At 46.0% G+C, this 21,822-nt stretch overlaps 1 pseudogene; it reads right to left on the bottom strand.

Moving 5' to 3' along the window:
• Positions 1 to 1,481: 1,481 nt before the first annotated feature.
• On the bottom strand, positions 1,482 to 21,295 carry LOC142457278 (AP-2 complex subunit beta pseudogene; annotated as a pseudogene).
• Between the last annotated feature and the right edge of the window lie 527 nt (positions 21,296 to 21,822).

The raw sequence follows: 21,822 nt of genomic DNA, 5'->3' as shown, positions 1-21,822 counted from the left end.
AAGTCAGGAGTGCCATCTAGTGGACATTTCAAATTGTGAGGATTAATTTGTAGTCGCTAGATTTTCTATAATCAGTTGGATACCCAGCAGTTCCAGGTTGCATTCACAGTACATCCTATAATCAAAGGCTGAATGAGTGAAAAATTGAGCTCGTGAGAGGAGCCACTGGCTGAGAAGGACATCTGACTGCAGATGACCCTGGAGTGGGGAGCTTTGGATTTTACACTCACAGATCCTTTCGAATTGGAATGTCTCTAACTGCAGACATACAAGACTGCTGTGATGGGTCCGGGAAGAGGCCACCAGAGAATCAGTATTAGAGAGGCTAATGTCTCAACAGTCCTGGCCACAAATACCTCTCTAGAGTTTCAGCACCATTATGTTGGAACGGGAATAAAGGAAAAGCAGAGCCAGATAATAGATTTTAATTAACAGGTTTTAGTAGAGTTAACGAACTGCCAGGGTGTTTAGATTGGAATGAGAGTAAAGAGGGCAGGTTAAAGGAAGTTTGGAAGACAGTAGAGAGAGAATATCTGACAGGAAGAAGGGAGAGCTAGAGAGAGGAAGAGACTGAGGGACTTGCGGCCACAGGAGAAGGTGCAGAAAGTCAGAGAGAGAGAGAACAAAGGAATCCCATGTTAATAATCTTTGGGGCCAGAAATAAATCATTATGTCTAAAAGGAGTCTACTATTCCCCACATTGCCTGTGGCACCAGGGGAATGGTGAAGAGAGGGGGCAAGGTCTCTGTGAGACTATTTTGAGAAGACGAGGTGTCACAGTATGGAGCTACCTCATGGGGGTGGAGAAAGGGTTAGAGACGCTGGCTATGGCTGAGAGCTGCCCCTTCGCTCAGATGGACCTTATAATTTTCTAAAAGCATTCAGTAAAATAACTTGAGGGATTAAAATCAATGAGTAATTTAATCAATGAATTTTTTCAGATGATAAATTTTATTTGGGTCAGTAATGGAAAGGATGAGAGTGTTACCGGATATGTATAGTATATTGTAAGCCTGTCTGATTATGCAGAATCTAAACCATAATGAAACTAAACCAAGAAAATAATCATGAAATAATTATGAAAAGTAATTTGATTATTTCCAAGCTGTATAACAAGGAGTATCTTAAAAGGAAAACACATAAATTCTTTGTAAGACCTCCAAAGTGAAAAATGCTACCATGTAATTTACAAAATTTCCAGTGATATATGCACTCAACCTCACTGCAGATCTATAAAATCTAAGTATCCCATTGTGTTGGACAGCAGAAGGAAACACTGCTTAATCCTACACTGTCCTTTAAACCAAAGGAGGAGGAGAGGGAAGAGGAGAAGAGAGAAGACTGTCATGGAGATAAAGTGACACATGGCTGGGAAAATTGGGCTCCAATATCAACACTGTGAGGAGGGTACAGGGCCAGGCAGTATTTCCTTCTACTGCATGCAGGCTCTCAAGGAGTCAGGACTGACTCCAAGGCACCTAACACCACCACACTGTCTTAACAATATTTGCTATATTGGAGCCCAGTGTTGCAACAGCCACTGCATCAATCGATCTCCTGAGGACTTCGCAAAGGAAATGTCTTTCCTTTCCATGGTCCTTTCAGTCAGCACAGCCTGTTTTCAGATTAAGAGCCTGCCGTCTGAGGACACTGACACCGATGACCATGCAAGAAACAGAGAAAAGTCGCATCCTGAAAATGTCCGAGACCCACAGCAGAAGGTGGCTGTGCTGGACGGGGGCAGGGACTGGGGCAATTTGTTTGCAGACTTGAATTGACTTGCTGAATACAACTTTGTAAAACAGGAAACTTTCACTTCCTGTTAACTACTTTCAGTTCTGGGCCATTAAACTCATTCCACAAAATGGGAGAGAACATGCTTTCTGACTCCAATCATACAATCATACTCTGTCATTGAGTCTATTCCAACTCACAGGGACTTTATATAGGGTTTTCTGGACTGTAGATCTTTATGGACAGGTAATGTAATAGTTCTCCTTAGAAACTGGAGTTTCGATGGCCAGTGCTCTAATCACAGTGCCACCAGGATTTCTGTATCCTCATTGTATTAAAAAACAGAATAAAAACCAACCAGGTGTTGTTTTAGTTTGTGTAGAGGTGATTCTGGCTCAGAGTAAAACTGCTTCTCTTGTGTTAAAAGAGAAGAGCAGGGCTTATTCATTTGATTCAGCAGGGACCCCATATCGACCGATGAAATAAAACTTAAAGTACAAAATGAAACTTTTTTTTTCAGGAACACTTCCTTACTTTACTTTTCCCTCTTTTCTGCTTTTGAAAGGAGTGGTTGGTTTCAAAATATCAAATGACACTCAAAAGCAGATGTAGACAACACCAATCATTGGCATAGCATGGAGAAGGCCACAAGTAAGGACCAGATAGCAGCAGCAGGTGACAAATGGGAAGCGATTGAAGCAGTGGTTATACAGGTTCACACGAAGCTCAAAATATGCGGCAGGTGATGCCCTACTGTTAGTACAGGTTACATCAGTCACTACTTTAGTGGGTACCCTCAGTGTGTTTGTGTTTAGATTCTGTACATCAAAGCAATTTCCTCCAGTGAAGAGCTCATGGCTTACACGAAACACAGGGTTGCTGGAGGGCACTGGACCCGTCCATTAGTTTTTTAAGATGCTGTCATAAATCTGATAGATGTACTGAGAGACTTCAGAAGCTCTGCACTTCAGTAACAATATATAATTGGGTTTCCTGACTGGATAAAAAGTTTGGCCAAAATCCATTTCCCATGAGCTTCAGCGATTGGTACAGTATGTTCTGCTCTTCCATATTTTGCTTGGCAACAATATAAACATTGCTGTTTTGCAATTTTCCGGAAACAGTGTTGGCATTTAAATGACATTTCTTCATCTGAAACTGAAGTTCATTTTCATTAGGAATATCCTTCCATGTTGCAAAGAAGATCTGGCATTCCATTTTGCCATCTTCTACAAAAAGCATATTGAATGGAATGAGGTAGCTGAAGTAGAAAACATCTGTGTTAGTCTGGGTAGACTAGAGAAACAAATCCATGGACACACATATGGGTATAAGAAAGAGATTTATGTATGAGCAATTGGACATTGAGAAAACATCCCAGCCCAGTCAAGATCGAGTCCATAAGTCCAATATTAGCCCATATGTCCAAAACCAATCTATAAAGTCCTCTTCAGACTCACGAAACACATGCAATGGCACCGAATGTAGAAGATCACAGGCGAGTGGGTAGAAAGTCTTTGGATCCAGTGGCATTGGAAACATCTCAGTGCTGGGAGGTCTCTGCATGGCTTCTCCAGCACCTAGGGCTGCATCAGGGTGGGTCCATGTGTTGTGGCAGCTGCTTGTCTCCCAGGGTGTGAGCAGAGTCTCCCACCTCCAAGGAGGAAATAGTGGAATTCCCAGAATCCTTAGGGGAAGGCTATGCCCACACAGAAGCCTCATTGGTTATGACCTGATTGACAGGCTGGACTCCACCCCTACACGCTTAATCCTTAAATTGACTGTTATATAACTACCACAACATCCATATTATTTTTCACAACCACCTGCAGAAGTTCCATCTTCATGACTGGGTCTAAGGTGTTGAGAAGAAGGGAGATGTCAATGCTCTGGTTTGGCATCAGTGGTGTATAGATGGTCAGAGGTGTGCTGGGCATGGCACCAAAGTTATTCTTGTTTAACTGGATGGCAAAGTCTGTCATGTGCTGCAAACCTGTGTGGGTGAAGTTCATTTCCATATAGATGTCGCCTTGATGGTAAGTGAATGTTCCTGAAATCTCCAAGCCTTTAAACTTTGCTGCAGTCACATATTCTCCTGTTTCTGTGGAAAATTCAAAAAGGTCATTCAGCAGTAGTAGGTGGTCAGCAGTAGTAGGTGGAAGAGCAAATTTTGCAGGCACTGAAGATGGGATGCAGGACTGCCCAGCCAGACTATCTAGTTCCCCTGCCAAGAGATCCACTGCTCCCATTTGCATGGAAGACACCTGTGGCTCATTGACTGGGAGACTAAGATCAAGATTCAAAAGATCTCCTTGAGGAATCAAAAGGTTGCCTGAGTAAAGAAGCTGAGGTTGTTCCAAGTTGGTTGCAGTGATCGTGCCAACAGGGTTGTCACCAGAATCAGTGCTTCCATATTGAATGGGTGTTTGTTATGGATCCTAAGACTTCCTTCTACAAACGCATTGGGAAGCTGATGGTACACAGAGGCTACAGAGTCAGTGTGACAGATTAGTTCATCTAACAAGGTTGGCTCAATAAGGTCTGTTTCCTTGGAGATCAGTGGTTTCTCAGACAAGACTACTTCTTTGGCAGTGACGGAATCTGTTGACAGAAGGTACCAGTGAATGTAGCCCCAGTTGCAAAGTTCAGGGTTACCAGAGTCCTCAGTTGCCGAACTTTCTAGAATTCGTTGATTCCCTTTTCATGCACAGAAAACATCGTTCTAATACTAATTTCTCTTTTTACATGTCCAACACACACCAAACATACATCTTACCTAAACAAATCCACAGGTGTAGTGAAGTAAAAATCTATACATCTATGGAATTGTATGTTCTTGTCCCCTGAAAATGTATCACGATGCTTTTCTCACATTAATAAATGGTCCATGAGATATTAATTTTAAAACTTTACTCTTTCCTGTAATTACAAGGCATTTGAATTACCAATGATATTGGAGGTTTTCAGAATTATAGGGAGAAAAAATCAGAAGCAAAGTTCCAAGTCACATCATATCACTTGGAGACTGGGAGACTGGTGACAAGAAGCAGAAAGTTAGTGGAAGTAGCACTGTGCCATGGATCAGAAATACCCACTGAACTCAGAGACGTGGTGACATGATGATTCGGGGTGGTAGTAACATAATCTGTTGTCAATTTGAGAGAATTAAGAGTGAGGGAGTGGAGTTTAGCCTGTCAAGCATGATGCAGTTTGATGACCACATTTTGGAGGCAGGAAACAGGCCACTCCCAGAGAGACATTCTTGTTGACAAGCCACATGGAGACTGACTGATGGAAGTCAAAGCCTCAGAGGTGAAGGAACCACGTGGAGAACCCTGCCAGCACTGAGATGCCTCCTCCACCACTGGATCCACAAGACTTTCCCCCCACCAGCCTGTGGTCTTCCTACATTCAGCATCATTGCATGTGTTGTGTGAGTCTGAAGAGAAATTTATAGACTGGTACTGGACATATGGGCTAATATCAGACACACGGATTTGGACTGGACTGGGCTGCTTTCTTAATGTAAAATTGCTCTTGTACATAAAGCTCTTTCTGATACACATATAAGTGTCTCTGGATTTGTTTCTCTAGTCCACCTGGACTAACACATTTTGGTACAAAATGAGAAAGAATTAGGAAATTAGCTCTACTACTGTCTGCAACTCAATGGGACAGTTGGAACAAATTAAATCCATGTTGATAGAGGGAAGTGGAAGACTGTCGGCTGTTGATCAACTCTGTAAATGTACCATATTTAATTGAGATTTAGTTTGTTAAAAGGCATTTCCCATTGCCTCATTTGCATGTGAAAGTTGGACACTGAATAAGGAAGACCGAAAGAGAACCACTGCGTTTGAATTGTGGTGCTGGAGAAGGTCATGAAAATACCCTGGCCTAACAGTACAAACCAGTGTGTGTTGGAAGGAGTGAGGCCAGAGTGCTTCTGTGAGGCAAGGATGGCAAGACTTTGTCTTGCACACTCTGGACAGATTGTCAGGAGATAATTCCTGGAGAAGGGCATCGGGCTTGGTAAAGTGCGGGGGCAGCAAAAAAGAGGAAGGCCTCAGAGAGATGTATTGATACGGTGGCTGCAACGATGAGCTTAGACATAGGAACAATTGTGAGGTTGGCGCAGGACAATGTAATGTTTCATTCTGTTGTGCATAGGGTTGCTATGGGCTGGAACCATCTTGATGGCACCTAACAATAAGGATAAACCAGCTCTACAGTAAATTCATTAGTAAATTCTATTGTAAATTGACACCTGTTAATTCTTGAAGATCTGGGCCTGTGAGAAAGTCTGTTCTAGGGGCTCTCCCTTACCCCACCCCTGCCAGTAGCATACTCTGGGGTGCTGTAGGAGTGGGGCCCCACCAGAATCATGCTTCTTGGGGGACCCCTGGCACCCCCCCCCCACTGGGAGCATGCTTGGGGGCGGCTGTAGAAGTTGGACACCACCAGAAGTATGATTCTGGGGTCTCCCTCTAGCACCTCCTGAAAAAAGCATGCTCAGCAGGGTGGGGTAGGAGTGGAACCCCACCAGAAACAAGCTCTGGGGAGCTCCCCCTGGCACCCCCATCAAAAGCAGTCTGTAGGGAGGTGTAGGAGTGGTATCCTGACAGAAGCATGTTTCTGAAGGGATACCCCCCTTCTCCCCCTCCCATCCCACCCCCACCCCACCAAGCAGGCTCTGGGGGTATGTAGGAGTGGCACCCAGGCAGAAGCGTGCTTCTGAGAGGGGCTCCTCCTGCCCCCAACCCCTACCAGAAGCAGGCTCTGGGGTGGTGGCAGGGGTACACCACCAAAGCATGCTTCTGGGGGGCTCTCCCTGGCAGCCCCTCATGGGAGATGTGTCTCTGGTGGGCCATGTGGGAATGGGAACCCATCAGAAGCCTGCTTTTGTGGAGCTTCCCCTGGCACCTCCCCCAGAAACATAGTTGGGGCAGGTATAAGAGTCGGTCCCAGTCAGAAGCAGGCTCTGAAGAAGGTATAAATGGAACCGCACCAGGAGAATGCTTCTGAGGGCTCTCGTTGCCCCACACACACCAGAAACATCCTCTAGGGGGATTGTAGGAGTGGAATCCTGCCAGAAGCATGTATCTGGGGGGCTCCCCCCAGCACCCACCGCCAGAAGCAGGATCTGGAGAAGGGATGTTGGGGTGGGACCCTGCTAAAAGCCTGCTACTGAGGAGCCCCCCTAGGACCCCTCACCAGAAGCATGTTCTGGGGAGGGGGTGTAGGAGTAGGACCCCATCAGGATGCTTTTGTGGGGCTCCCCCTGAATCTGCCTGCAGAAGCATCCTACAGAGAGGGTTGTAGCAGTGGGACCCCAAGAGAAGCATGCTTCTGGAGAAACCCCCCTTGCATGCTTGGGGGGCTCCTTGAATCTCTCTCTTAAAGTATTCTCCCCCTTGCACTCCACCAGAAGCATTATGTGGGGGGGCTGAAAGAGTGGGGCCCTGCCAGAAGCATGCTTCTGGAGCTCCCCCTGACCCCCCCTACAAGAATTATGCTGTGGGGTGGGGGAGGGGTATAGGAGTGGGATCCCACTAGAACCATTCCTCTAGGGGGCTCACCCTAGCACCCCTCCTCAGCAGCAGCCTCCCTCCGGGGTTGTATAGGATGGGACCTGAGCCTGCTACAGAGGAGCACTCCCTGGAACCTCCCTCCCCTCCAGAAGCAGGCTTTGGGAAGGGGCGTGGGTGTAGGTGTGGGACTTTACCAGAAGCATACTTCTTGGGGATCCCCCTGCACTCCACACCAGAAGTAAACTCTTGGGGGGGGGAGTGGGAACCTGCCAGAAACGTGCTACCTAGCAGGCTCGGTTTGGGTATAGGAGAGGGACTCCACTAGAAGCATGCTCTGGGGGGGGGGGTGTAGGTGTGAGACCCCTCCAGAAGCATACTTCTGGTGGGCTCCTCCTGGCACGCCCTGCAAAAAAGTAGGCCCCACTCCCACACTCCAGACGGAGGCATGCTTTTTGCTGGAGCTGGTGGGGAGCAACCCTACAGGAAACAAAGATTTCTCCCGAGTTGCCTCCCCCAAATATATGCCAAACTTAGGTGCTTGCTACGTATGGTAAATGACTACACTTGGAGGCCAAGGAAAGTAGTAGGTCAGGGGTTATTCTCCCTGGGGGTTATCAGCCATCCAGAGCAAGCAGACAACACTGTTTATCCCACAATAAGTAGGGCGGAGAGAAGTTCATCGGTGGGGCTTCAAGCTGAGTGCCCTGTTCCTTGGGAAGGTCTGAGACTAGGACCAGCAATGGCCCTAACAGGGCCTTCCCTGAGCCACGGGGAGGTGAGTGCCCAGAGTAAAGGGCTCAGCACAAGGGCAGACTGGCCAGGATAAGCCGTGGACTCAGCCTGCGGAAGGGACCGGTGGATACCTTCTTAGCTGGAGCTTGGAACACTCACGGCTGGCAAAGTTGAGTTCAATGGCTCCTGTGAGGCACCCTCTCCTGGGGCCACACCCAATTCAGATAACTCTCTCCTGCCCTCTCCTCTTCCATCTCCATGTGGACCACCAAGTGGGGCTGAAGTGAGCATACTACCATGAAATATGTCTGACTCCTTCACTTTACTCTCTCTTCTATCTCTCATGACCTCAATGACTTTACTACAGTAATGTTTACTTATTATCTCTGTACAATTGGGCCTACCAGACCTGCGATGATTCGTTAGGGGCTGGCTATCCTGACACAACTTCGAAGCATGCTTCTGGCAGAGTCCCACTCCTAGACCCACACCCAAACCCACCCCACAGAGGCATGGCTTTCGACAGGATGCCAGGGGGAGTCTCCCAGAAGCATACTGCTGGTGTACACTCCTACACCCCCACACCAGATGCAAACTTCCGGAGTGGGGACTGCCAGGGGGAGCCCCTCAGAAGCATGCTCCTGGTGGGATCCCATTCCTATACCACCACCACCCCAGATGCATGTATCTGGAGGGGTGCTAGCAGGGGAAGCCCCCAGCAGCCTGTTTCTGGCGGGGTCTCACTCTTACACCCACCCCAGAGGCATGCTTCTGGTGGAGGCTGCCAGGGTAGCTCCACATAAGCTTTCTTTTGGCAGGGTCCCAGTCCTATACCCCCCTCCTCAAAGGAATGCTTCTGGTGGGGTCCCAACTCCTATATCGCCCCCAGTGGCTTGCTTCGGGATTGTGGGGCCTCCCAGAGGAGCCCTCCACTAGCAATCTTCTGGCAGGGTCCCTCTCTTCCATGTCCCCTAGCCATGCTTTTGGCAGGTGGTTGCCTGGGAGACACCCTCAAAAGCATGCTTCGCACGGTGCCCTACTCCTTCACCCCCGAGAGGCATGATTCTAGTGAAAGCTGCAAATGGGAGGCCCCCAGAGCATGCTCCTTGCGGGTCCCATTCCTACACCAACAGTGGGAGCCATCAGAAATAGACTTCTGGTGGGGTCCCACTCTTGCACTATTCCCCAGAGGTATGCTTCAAGAGGCTTCTGACAGGGTCCCAGTCTACAAAATCCCAGAGGATGCTTTGGCAGGAGGCAGCTAGGAGGAGCTCCCCAGAAACAGGCTCTTGGCAGGATCCCACTCTTATATGCCCCCAGAAGCATGTTTGGGGAGGGACCAGGGGGAGCTTCCCAGAAGCATGCTTCTGGCTGCAGTCTGACACTAGCCCCTCTCCCCTCTAGGCATGCTCTGGCAAGGGTATTCCAGAGGGTGTGTCCAAGAAGCATGATTTTGCATGCTCCCACTCCTACCTACCCCCACCCAGTGGCATGCTTCTGCTATAACCAACCCAAAAAGCAAGCTTCTGTTGGGGGGCTGCCAGTGGGTGTTCCCAAGATGCATGCTTCTAGCCCTCAAGCCCACCCAACTAGACTTCAAGGCTTCCAACTGGCTCTCAGGCCTCAAACTAATCCTCAAAGCCCCAAACTAGCCCTGAAACCCTCAAGCTAGCCCACAAGCCCTTGAGTGGCTGGTAGACCAGAACCACTGGCCTTCCTGGTCATCAGGGTGTAGCCATTGCCCCACCAAGTTGCCTTCCTTCGTCATTAGGGAGATGTTTGTAAATCACACACATAGGGTGGCTACAATAAAAAGACAATGGAAGTGTTTGAGAGGAAGTGGAGAAATTGGCACCCTTATTCAGTGCAGATGGAAATACAAGATGCTGCAGCCACTTTGGAAAACAACTTGGCAGTTCCTCAAATAGCTAAGTATACTGCTAACATATAGCCAAGCAAGTCCACTCCAAGGTATACAAAGGGGTTAAAAAAACTCAAAGGAAAAAACCCATTATTCATTATTTTTTAATTCCATTGATTCATTTTTTGAAGTCCCCTCTTATAATCAAAACTAAAACCCTGATAGCAACCCTATATGCAACTGGTGAATGGAAAAACAAACTAGTATATCCATACAATGGAATGTTATTCAGCAATGAAAATGATTTATGCTACAACTTGGATGAACCTTGAAATTATTATCCTCAGTGAGATTAAATCATTAAGTAGAAGATAACAGTCACAAAAGTCACCCCATCTGATTCCATTTAAGTGTAATGCCCAGAATAGGGAATTCTAAAAAGAGAGTAAATGAGGGGCTGGCAGACACTGGGGGAGGGGAGATGAAGCATGATCACTTGCTAATGAATATAGCTTTCCTCTGGATTGATGAAAATGATCTAAATTGATAGTGGTGATGCACAACTTTGTAAATATAGTGAAAACCCATTTAATTGTACAGTGCAGTTAGGTGAGTGTGATGTGTGACATCTTACTAAACTTGTTTTTTTAAAACCGAAGAAAAAGCAGTAAACACAGAAAGTAGGAACAATGTTATTACATTGTGGGGATTGCAATTAATGCCACGAATCACAGAGTTTATGAGCTGTTGAACAAAAAAATCACTTTGCTCTGTAAACTTTCACCCAAATCACAAAAAGCTTTTTAAAAACAAGAAAATTCACACAAAGAATACAAGTGGAATGTGAATAGTTATACTCAACACTCATCTACCTTGATGTAATTTATTGGATAAAATGTAACCTACCTAATAAAAATTCCACGAAAAAGGTAAATTGTTTCTTGTCTAGCCGACAAAAGGCTATTAACTCTGTAAGAGGATGAACTGGTCGGGAACTTGGCTGAAACCTGAGTCTCGGTTATCTGTCAGCAGCTCTGAAACCTAATCCCTAAAAAATAAAAACGAAGTGAGTAAGGGCGAGTAACACTATTTGTGGTTGTCTCAGACACACTTTTGGAACATTCAAATACACAGATCATTTGAGTCCTAACGCGGCAGTACTTTTTAAGTTCTCATCTTCCCACTTAGCCTTCAACGCCAACACTGAAGCCAAGTACTAACTTTTCCCGACCCAACCACAGCCAAAGGGTTAAGAATCCGTCTCCTCCTCCAAGCCAAACGGTACAACCAGGTTGACAACCAACGCAATTAGGAGTTCCGAGTGAGACACACCCCCAACTGTCGCTTATACCTGGTATGCCACACAATGACGCCGGGGCTCCAGAAGAGGTGGGCGGGAATGCGGGAATGCGGGAATGCGGGCCTGGGCCATGGAACAAAGGGTCTGGTAGCGGCCTCGGTGCAGGAAGGAGGTTAAGGAGAGTGAGAGGAGACTGAGCCGGCCAGAGGTGCCCCGGGCGCCCTGTGGGCCGAGAGCCAGGGAAAGGGCCCCCGGGTCGGCGACGCCAGGCGGCGCTCACAAAACACCGTTAGAAGCGGACCAGCTGCGGCTTTCCGAGGTGAAAACCAGAATGGACCGAATCACCTTCGCGGGGCGTGCCTCTCTCGAAACCAGCATCTGGCCCACAGTAGCTCCAACCTCCCCCACGGGAACTCCCGCCCACCGGGAACTCCCGCCCACCGGGAGCTCCCGCCCATAGGGAGCTTCCGGTTGGTGCGCGGCAGCAAGTGGGCCCCGGAAACCCGGCTCCGGCGTCTGGGGTCCGGGCCGCCCGAGAGTCCGGCCTCGCCGCGGTGCGGGGAAGGCTCCCAGTGGGCGATGCGCTTAACCAGGGAGGAAGACGTAGCGATTCAGGGCCCGACTAGGACTCGACCCAGCTCCGAACCCTTCCCGGACCGACCGTTTGCCTCGGAATCCCGAGCACCTTAAGAAGCCGGACACGTCAGAAAAGCAGTCGTTAGCAAGCCTAGGGTTGTATGGAGATGCCAGCTAATTTGTCTGCCCTCTGTGTGGGAGCATCTGATTGTTCTGACTGTTCACTTGTCACCCCTCGTGTTGCAGTGAATTATATGGAGCACCTCCGCGAACAAATGGCCTGATATTTCTCTTTAGAAAATAATAAAGAACGATGGAAGTAAGGGGTCGGTCTTAATGGGATTTTATTAAGGGGTGTGCGCGATCCCAAATTGGTAACGTTTTTAAATTTCTTTTAATGACCTAATGTTGGGTGATAGCAGCGAAATGAGCATGTCCACACAAATAGCCTGAAAAGGAGAATCGCCTATTGAGTTTTGCTCGACGATAAGTATGTACTGTTAAGGACAGAACAAGGAAATTCCTGCATTTGGTGCCTTTTCCAAATAATTGCTTTCCGAGCAGAAAAGGGGGCTAAAACCACAAGAGCAGGGACTCTGAGGTAAGGGGCTGTACCAACTTGGAGCCTCCGGAGTAGGGGTGGCAAATGACTTAGATACCCTTAGATTCACTAGTATTGTAAAAGGCGCATATCCTCTAGCACCATGGCAGTTCAGAGCCCAACCAATTCAAGACAGGAGAGGGGTATAGCAGTTACATATTCTAGTGTCAACTTGAGACTATTAAGAGTGGAGGGGTGGAGTTTAGCCTGTCAATCGGGTCACAGCTTGATGACCTCATTTGGAGGCACTATGGAGACAAAAAGCTTATCAGATGGTAGATGCACTCTCCCCTTGACATCCCTGATGACAAGCCACATGGAGCTATGCTGATGGATCCACAGCCCTGGAGCTAGAGGAGCCACATGGAGACTCACACCAACACTGAGATGCTTCCACCACCATTGAATCCACAAGACTTTCCACCCACTAGCCTGCGATCTTGCTGCACTCAGCATCATTGCATGTGTTGTGTGAGTTTGAAGAGGAATGGATAGACTGGAATCAGACATATGGACTAATATCAGACTTGTGGACTTGATCTGGACGGGCCTGGAATGTTTTCTTAATATACAATTACTCTTTAATATAAAACTCTCTCTTACACACATATGAGTCTCCCTGGATTTGTTTCTCTCACTAGTCTACCCAGAGTAACACAAGGGACAAGGGATGTCACTCAAACTGGGCGGGGGTAGGAGGCTGGGGGAACATTCCTATTCCCAGAAAAACCCTGACTTTCTCCCCTAAGCATATATTTCACATCAAGATATAAAAGCCCTTGCTTTGTATCATAACTGAGTCTTCTCCATTCTGTGGAGAACACCTATCGTTCCTTCTTTAGAATGTACTTTAACTTGTAAGTAAGTGCTTGATGAGTGAGTTTGTGTGGTATTTGATGCCATGGCCAACTCTGATTCCTCCCAGAAAGGGGAGTGGCAAGCCAGGTAAGTCCATCATGGACAGCATCTTTGGTATCAAATTAGACTGCTCGATAAATCTCCCTCCCTACAATTGTGACATACCACAGTCCTATAGGAGTGAAACTAGGAGGAGTCAAGAATTGAGTCCTCCTGTCTCTGGTCAAGACTGTGAAGAACCATGGGAATAACACAAGATCATGCTGAGGTTGATCTGGGCTGCTATGACTCCCAAAAGACAGCTGGAGACACCTGTTCAAGAAAAAAGAAGCCACTCTCAGAAAGCTAAGCCTTCTAGTGTTTTTGTAGAATAAATGCATTCCTTGGGCAGGGATTGTTTTTGCAGTTCCACTTTGCCTAATCCTGGCTGTGACCAGAATTTCTTCATGATGTTTGCTTCCTGTAAGACAGGGGTTCTTATCACAAGCCTCCTTATAAGTTAAAATGAATATTTATTTGGAGTTGTAACTGGTGGCTGCAACTGGTCTTCACTGGAGCAGTGAGAGAGAATAATTATCTCCCCCTCACTAGGACTGTGATTTCGGGTCAAAATCTTGGTGACTGAAAGCTATGCCATCAATCCCCCAAGGAGAGGCTCTCAGCCTCTTCCACCTTTATCCCCACTCGCAAGTCTCTGTAATCCCAAGATTCCTAGGGCAGATCTGTGTCTCAGCACCCAGCAGTAGTAGGAATACAGAACCTCCATTTGGACCCCAAGTAATTTTGCTATACAACAAGTCCACAAGTGGTACTGTTCTTAAATGCCCTCAGCTATTCGAGGACTGGGGGGACAGATCACACCACGTGGCAATCATCCACCCAGGGCTCCTCAAACTTTTTTAACGGGGCCAGTTCACTGTCACTCAGACTGTTGGAGGGCTGGACTATAGTTTTAAAAAAAACTATGTACAAATTCCTATGCACACTGCAGGTGTCAGCTGCTAAGCAGGACAGGCAGCGGTGACAAAAAACACCCAGCAGGCCAGATAAATGTCCTCGGTGGGCCGCCTGTGGCCCATGGGCTGTAGTTTGAGGGCCCCGATCCACACTTTACTATTAACAGTTCCCTGAGGAATTCGTTTGGCAATATACCACATTCACAACCCAAACTCCACAGAACTGCACCATTGGACCCTTCTCTTTAATAAATAGCACCATAAGGACGATGAATGTATATTATTACACTGTCACCCCTTGTGCTTTATCCCCTTTACAACACCTCCAGAGCAGTTCCTGAACTCCAACCAGGTGACGTTCTAGTGTGGAATCAAAATGTAACTCAAGTGGATGGGCCAAGCATAGCCAGGCCCCTTGCATACATTTGTGGAAAAATAACATTTGGGACTAAAACCTGCCATCTGGCTGGGCCTTTACATGTAATTGTTATTCTTCCCAGATGTTTGCATATCACTGCTTTGATGGGCATTGAGCAATACACAAAAATTTAAAATCCGGACTTTAGACCCTTATATCCAGTCTATGTGGGCAGACCAGGCCAGTGGGACCCTCACCAATACTTCCAAAGATGTCAAGGCCAAGGAGGGGATAGCAGCAAGCTGGGGACCAATATAGGTAGGGCCTGAGATATACAGGGGTCCAAGTAACCTGCAAAAATGGGCAGGGCAGATTAACTCTGCCATTATAAACACCCCTCCCTACACATGGTTTGCATGTGGATGGATCAGTGCTTCCAGTGGTGGGGATTCACTTGGTTAGCCCAATCTTCAGTCAAGGGAATGTATTCTCTGGGCTGAGGGACTTCCCCCACAAGTTCTGTGTTCGTCTGGGTTGACTAGAGAAACAAATCCAGAGACATTCATATGTATATAGGAAAGAGCTTTATATACAAGAGCAATTGAATATTGAGAAAACAGACCAGCCCAATCAAGATCAAGTTCCTAAGTCTGATATTACCCCATATGTCAATACTAATAGTAGTCCATCAATTCCTCTTTAGATTCCTGAAGCCATGCAATGATGCTGAATGCAGGAAGGTCACAGGCCAGTAGGTGGATAGCTTTGTGGACCCAGTGATGGTGGAAGCATCCGCGCTGGCAGGGGGCTCCATGTGGCTGCTCCAGCTCAAGGTGCTAGCATAGTTCCATGTGTCTTGCCAGCTGCAATGCCTCCCAGGGAGTGAACAGAGAAAGTGTGTGTCTCCTCCTACAAGGAGGAGTAGCAGAGCTCCCAGAATCCTCAGGAGAAGGCCATGCCCACACAGAGCCTCATTGGCTATGACCTGATTGACAGGCTATACTCCACCCCTTCACTCTTAATCCTTTCAAATTGACAAACACTCATATAACTACCACAGGTTCTATTCATATATCCCAAGATTCCAGTCCTTTCTACCTCCACTCATTCCTCTGTTTCATCCCATGCTACATCCCCGAGAAACTACCTTACCTTACCTCCAAGGAGAGGACGAGGAATAGCTATGGAAGGAGTCACAACTGTAATTTCAGCCCCGGGCTTAGCTGGAAGAGTGGCCTACAAGGCAAACATTATCCAAACCACCTCCTGCATGTGGACAAGACCTGCGAGCCGTCAAATGTCCGTGGACTCTTGGGCTCATCAGACACTAGACTGACAAACCCCCCCGAGGCTGCCTATTAACCACGGTGGAGTCTGTGCTCTTGCCAATGCCGCAGGTTGCTTTCACAGAGGTCAGCCGGTAGTGTTGAGAGCAAGCAACCTATTTCACCAGGCCAAGTGGTGGAGAGAAAACCAGACAGAGTTCACTGAAGATATCTGGAGAAATAGAAAGAGCTTTCTTCCATCTGTAATGTGGTTCCTCTTCTGGGATGTCTTGATATGATCATATTTTGTTTACAGTTTGGACCATATACCATCTGTTAATTTATTAAAGGAATGTGTTTCCTCTTGCTTTCAAGCCATCTATACCCAGGTTCTTTGAGACCCAGATGGACACGCCCTCACAGGGATTGAGTGACTCATTCAAGAGAAATGGATCCATTGTCCAAAAGGACATTTAAAGATGGGTCCTGAAGTATAATGCTGTCTGTGATATTCCTGATTCCAGCAGTATCACCAGAGTAAACAGGTTTCAGTGGAGCTTCCAGGCTAAGAAGCCTACGAAGAAGGAATCAGCTGTCCACTTCAGAGGAATCGGTCACTGCACACCTGTGAACAGCATTGAAAAATTGTCAGACACCCAAGGCCAAATGGATAGAAGCAAAACTTTGTCAGAAACAGTGCTGGAGGACAGAACTTAGGTCAGAAAGCCCTCAGAATATGACCGTCGATGAGCTGCCTGCTCAAAGGAGGGTCAACCAGAATGACATGAATGGAGTAAAGTCTGTGAGAATAAAACCACTGGGGCCTTCGTTTATTGATGGGGCACAACTCAAAATGAGAAGAAACAGCTGTAAAAATCTAATAATTGGAACTTGGAATATAAGCAATCTGAATCTAGGAAAATTGGAAGTCATCAAAGTGAAATGGAACATGAATATGGATTTCCTAGGTGTTAGGGAGCTGCCATGGACTGGTATTGGCCATTTTTAATCAGAAAATCATATGGTTTACTACACCGGGAATGACATGGTCAAGAGGAATGGTGTTGGGTCCATCACCAAAAAGGGCATTTCAAGATCTATCTTGAAGTACAATGCTGTCTGTGATAGGATTACATCTGTCCCCACTTCAAGGAAATCCAATCAATATGACTATTATTCAAATGTATGCACCAACCAGCAAAGCTAGTGATGAAAAAAATTGAAGAATTCTGCCATAGTTTTAGTCTGAAATTGATCAAACATGCAATCAAGATGTATTGATAATTACTGGCAATTGGAATGCAAACGTTGGAAACACAGGAAGGAACAGCAGTTGTAAAATAAGGTCTTGGCGATAGAAATAAAGCTGGAGATCTCATGACAGACATTGCAAGACCAGTGACTTATTCGTCACAAATCCCTTTTTCAACAACTATCTACATGGACTTCTTCATATAGAATACACAGAAATCAAATTAACTATATCTGTGACAGGATGTGATGGAGAAGCTCTGTATGAGCAGGTAAAACCAGGCCAAGGGATGACTGTGTGTGGTAGTTACATAATCTTGTGTCAACTTGAGGATATTAAGAGTGAAGGGGTGTAGTCTAGCCTGTCAATTAGCCTGATGATGCTTCCTTGTGGGTGTGGCCTTCTTATGAGGATTCTGGGAACTTCCTCTCTTTCTCCTGGGAGGCCGGCCACATTCTCTCTCTGCTTCACCTTCCTGTTGAAGAGCCAGCACTGAGACACTTTCACTGTCATTGGACCCACAAGACTTTTCACCCACCGGCCTATGATCTTCCTGCATTTGGCATCATTTCATCATGTACTGTGTGAGTCTGAAGAGGAATATATGGACTAGTATCAGACATATGGGCTAATATCAGACTTATGAACTTGATCAGGACTGGGCTGGGATGTTTTCTCAATATCCAATTGCTTTTTCCTATAAAACTCTCTTTTATACACATATGAGTACATCTGGATTTATTTCTCTAGTCAATCCGGTCTAACACATTGTGGAACACACCATCCATTGCTTATATGGGAAGTTCAGGATAAAACTAAAGACTGGAGCAAGTCCACCAGAGTCTAAATAAGATCTTGAGTCTATCTCATCTGAATTTTGAGAACATCTAAAAAACATTGACCACTAATGACAGAAGATCTGATGAGCTGTGGAAGCAAAACAAGAATATTTAGTGACCATTAAAAAGACAGGAAAGAGATAAAAGCTCAAACTGATGTCAGACAAAACTCTGAAACTTGAATTTAACGGTAGAGTAGCTCAATCAAATGGAAGAAACCGTGAAGTAAAGAGCTGGATGGGAAATTTCAAAGGGCAGCTTGAGAAGACAGTCAAATATTATCATGAAATGGACAAACCAAAAAGGAAGAACACGTGCATATCTTAAACTAAAAGAACTCAAGGGAGAAAAAAAAATCAAGTCTTGAGTTGCAATACTGAAAGATTCCATGGTAAAAGATGAGGCAGGAAGCATCAAAATAAGATGGAAAGCATATTCAAAATCATTGTACCAAAAAGAACTAGTTAACAATCCACCATTTCAAGAGCAAGAACCAATGGGGCTGAAGGAAGAAGTTCAAGCTGCACTGAAAGCATTAACCGAAAATAAGGCTCCAAAAATGGATGGAACGCTCGTTGAAATGTTTCAACAAGCTGACAAAACACGGAAAACACTTACTGGTCTATGCCAGGAAATTTGGATGACAGCTACTTGGTCAACTCATTGGAAGAGGTACGTATTCGCACTCATTCCAATGGAAGGTGACTGAACAGAATGCTCACATTATAGAACAATATTACTGATATCACATGTAAGTAAAATTATTTTGAAGATCATTCAACAATTGTTGCAGCAGTCCATTGATAAGGAGCTACTAGTTCAGGCTGGATTCAGAAGAGATCTTGAAACAAGGGGTATATCATTGGGACATATCAGGGGATATGGCAAATGGATCTTGGCTGAAAGCAGAGAAAACCGAAAAGATGTTTACTTGTGTTTTATTGACTGTGCCAAGGCATTCAACTGTGTGGATCATAACAAACTATGGATAGTCTTGAAATAAATGGGAATTCCAGAACATTTCATTTTGCTTATGGAAAATTTATACATGGATTGAGAGGCAGTTGTGTGACTAGAACAAGGGAATACTGTATGGTTTAAAATCGGGAAAGGTGTGCTTCAGGGTTGTATCCTCTCTCCATGCTGATTCAATCTGTATGCTGAGCAAATAATCAGAGAAGGTGGATCATGAAGAAGGATGTGGCATTAGGATTAGGAAAGGCTCACTAACAACCTGAGATATGCAGATGGCACACACTGGCTTGCTGAAATGAGGAGGACTGGAAGCACTTGCTGGTGAAGATCAAAGGCTACAGTTCTCAGTGTGGATTACAACTCAATGTAAAGAAAACCAAAATCTCCACAACTGGACCTGTAGGTAACAGCGTGACAAATGAAGGAAAAATGTCAGTTATCGGGGATTTTGTCTTGCTTGGACACACAATCAATACATATGGAAGCAGCAGTCAAGAGATCCAACGACACATTGCATTAGGTAAATTGGCTGCACAAGACCTCTTTCAAGTATTGAAAAGCAAGGATGTTACTTTTTTAAAATTTTTAATTTAAGGATGTTACTTTGAGGACTAAAGTGTTCCTTATCCAAGCCAGGGTGTTTTCAATTGCCTCATACACACTTAATGCAAGTTGTACATTGAATAAGGAAGACCAAAGAAGAATTGATGCATTTGATTTATGGTGCTGGTGAAGAATATTGAAGGTACCATGGACTAGCAGGTGCATAAGCAAATGTGGTGAAGGAAGCTGATGGTGCCCAGCTATCAAAAGATATAGCATCTGGGGTCTTAAAGGCTTGAAGGTAAACAAGCGACCATCTAGCTCAGGTATGGATCAGATATCAGGCATCAAAGAACAAAACATCATATCATTGTGAATGAGGCAGAGTGCAGATTGGGACCCAAGACCCATCTGTAGGCAACTGGACATCCCCTTACAGAAGGGTCTCAGGGAGGAAATGAGCTAGTCAGGGTGCAGTGTAGCAATGATGAAACATACATCTTTCCTCTAGTTCTTTAATGATTACACACACACACACACACACTATCATGATCCCAATTCTACCTTACAAATCCAGCTATTCACTGGTACAGATAAGAACTGGAAACACATGGAATGCAGAACAGATAATCCCTTCAGGACCAGTGGTGAAAGTGGCGATACCAGGAAGGTGGAGGGAGGATGGGGTGGAAAGGGAGAACTGATTACAAGGATCTACATATAACTTCCTCCCTGGGGGATGGACAACAGAAAAGTGGGTGAAGGGAGATGTCAGAGGATGTAAGACATGACAAAATAATAATAATTTACAAGTTATCAAGGGTTCATGAGGGAGGAGGGAGTGGGAAGGGAGTGGGGAGGAAGGAGCTGATACCAAGGGCTCAAGTAGAAAACAAATGTTTTTAGAATAAGGATGGCTAGAGATGTATAAATGTGCTTGACACAATGGATGGATGGATGGATGGATTGTGATGAGTTGTACAAGCCCCCGATAAAATGATTTTTAATTAATTTAAAAAATTAAAACAAAATAAAACGTACCACAGACTGCCAAAAGAACCAACAAATGTGTCTTGGATGAAGTCAGAATCCTCCTTAGAGGCAAGGATGGTGAGACTTAGGTTCATATACTCTGGACATGTCAGGGGAGGGCAGTCTCTGGAGAAGGGCATCATGCTTGGTAAAGCCAAGGGACAGCAAAAAGGAGGAAGGCTCTGGCCAAGATGGGCTGACCCAGTGGCTGCAACAATGGTCTCAGAGAACAGTTGTGAGGCTGGCCCAGGACTGAGCAGTGTGTCCCGTTGTTGTTCATAGAGCCGCTGTGGGTTGGAACGCACTGGACGCTGCGGCAGAGGCTAGGACAGGATAAGTGGCCAAAGGCTCTAGACACGTGAAGCTGAGAGGCTCTGACGTGGCATTAAGACATGTCTGCTACAAAGGCATAGGATAGATTTTCTTTCAAAACGAGGCTTACTCCCTTTGCATTTATTGATGCAATATGATGGGTGGGTGTAGTCCTCACTCTGGCATCTTATTTTATGTTATGCTTTCTCTATTGAGTGCCTCCTTTGTTTTGTGGCTCCCTGCTCTCTGGTGCGTGTGTATGTAAGCATGTATCTATATTTTCCTTCCGGCTATTTCCCCACAAGTGAGCATGCGATTTCTCCTGGAACCACCAGGCTTTGTCAGGACAAGATGTGTCAGATATGGTAAGATGTGATCTCATGCATAAAGCCTACGACTCCACACACCAATGCACTCCCTCTTTGTTTCACTGCTACGCACACGTGCACAGCTTTAGTGAGACAATTCCTGAGAGAGCTTCGATTTGATCAGGGTCATTGAGAGCCAAAAGCTGCATGAAGAATTTCTCATGTCTGAGGCCAGGAGGAGTGTTCTGCATACCAGCTCCATGGCCCCCGTGGTCTCAAGCCTGGCTCCTTTCCACTGCCCACATAGCCCAGTGTAAGGGAGGCACTCGCTCTAGGGCATATTTCCAGCTCTAGCTTCACTCCTTTGGGGCACAGCATCAGATGAGTCAGCACAGAGTGTGGCCAAGTATTCCTGGAATTCTTACCACCGTAGCACAGCTGGCAACAAGCTAACCATGTATGGACATGACACAAAAATGCCCTTATATCCCACTAACCCAAATGAAACCTTCTTGTGTCAGCTGCTGCCGGGTTGGTTTTGATGTGTGTCAGAGAAGAACTAAGCTCCATAGGGGGAATAGATGGCCAGGCCTTTCTTCTGAGGGGCTCTAGATGGAGTGAAACCTCCAACCTTTGGCAGTAAAGACCATTAATCATTTGCACCACCCAGGGACTGCATATGACATGTTCCTCTTCTTAATGTCCCTTCACCCAAATCTCACTCTAATGTCACTTGATGTGTTACACAGGGTTCTCTAGAGAAACAAAACCAGATTGCTAGTAATTTTA

Source organism: Tenrec ecaudatus, chromosome 9, assembly GCF_050624435.1.
Source record: "Tenrec ecaudatus isolate mTenEca1 chromosome 9, mTenEca1.hap1, whole genome shotgun sequence".
NCBI classification, from domain to species: Eukaryota; Metazoa; Chordata; class Mammalia; order Afrosoricida; family Tenrecidae; genus Tenrec; species Tenrec ecaudatus.
The sequence above is the reverse complement of the archived record's forward strand: the minus strand, read 5'-3'. Positions and strand labels throughout refer to the sequence as shown.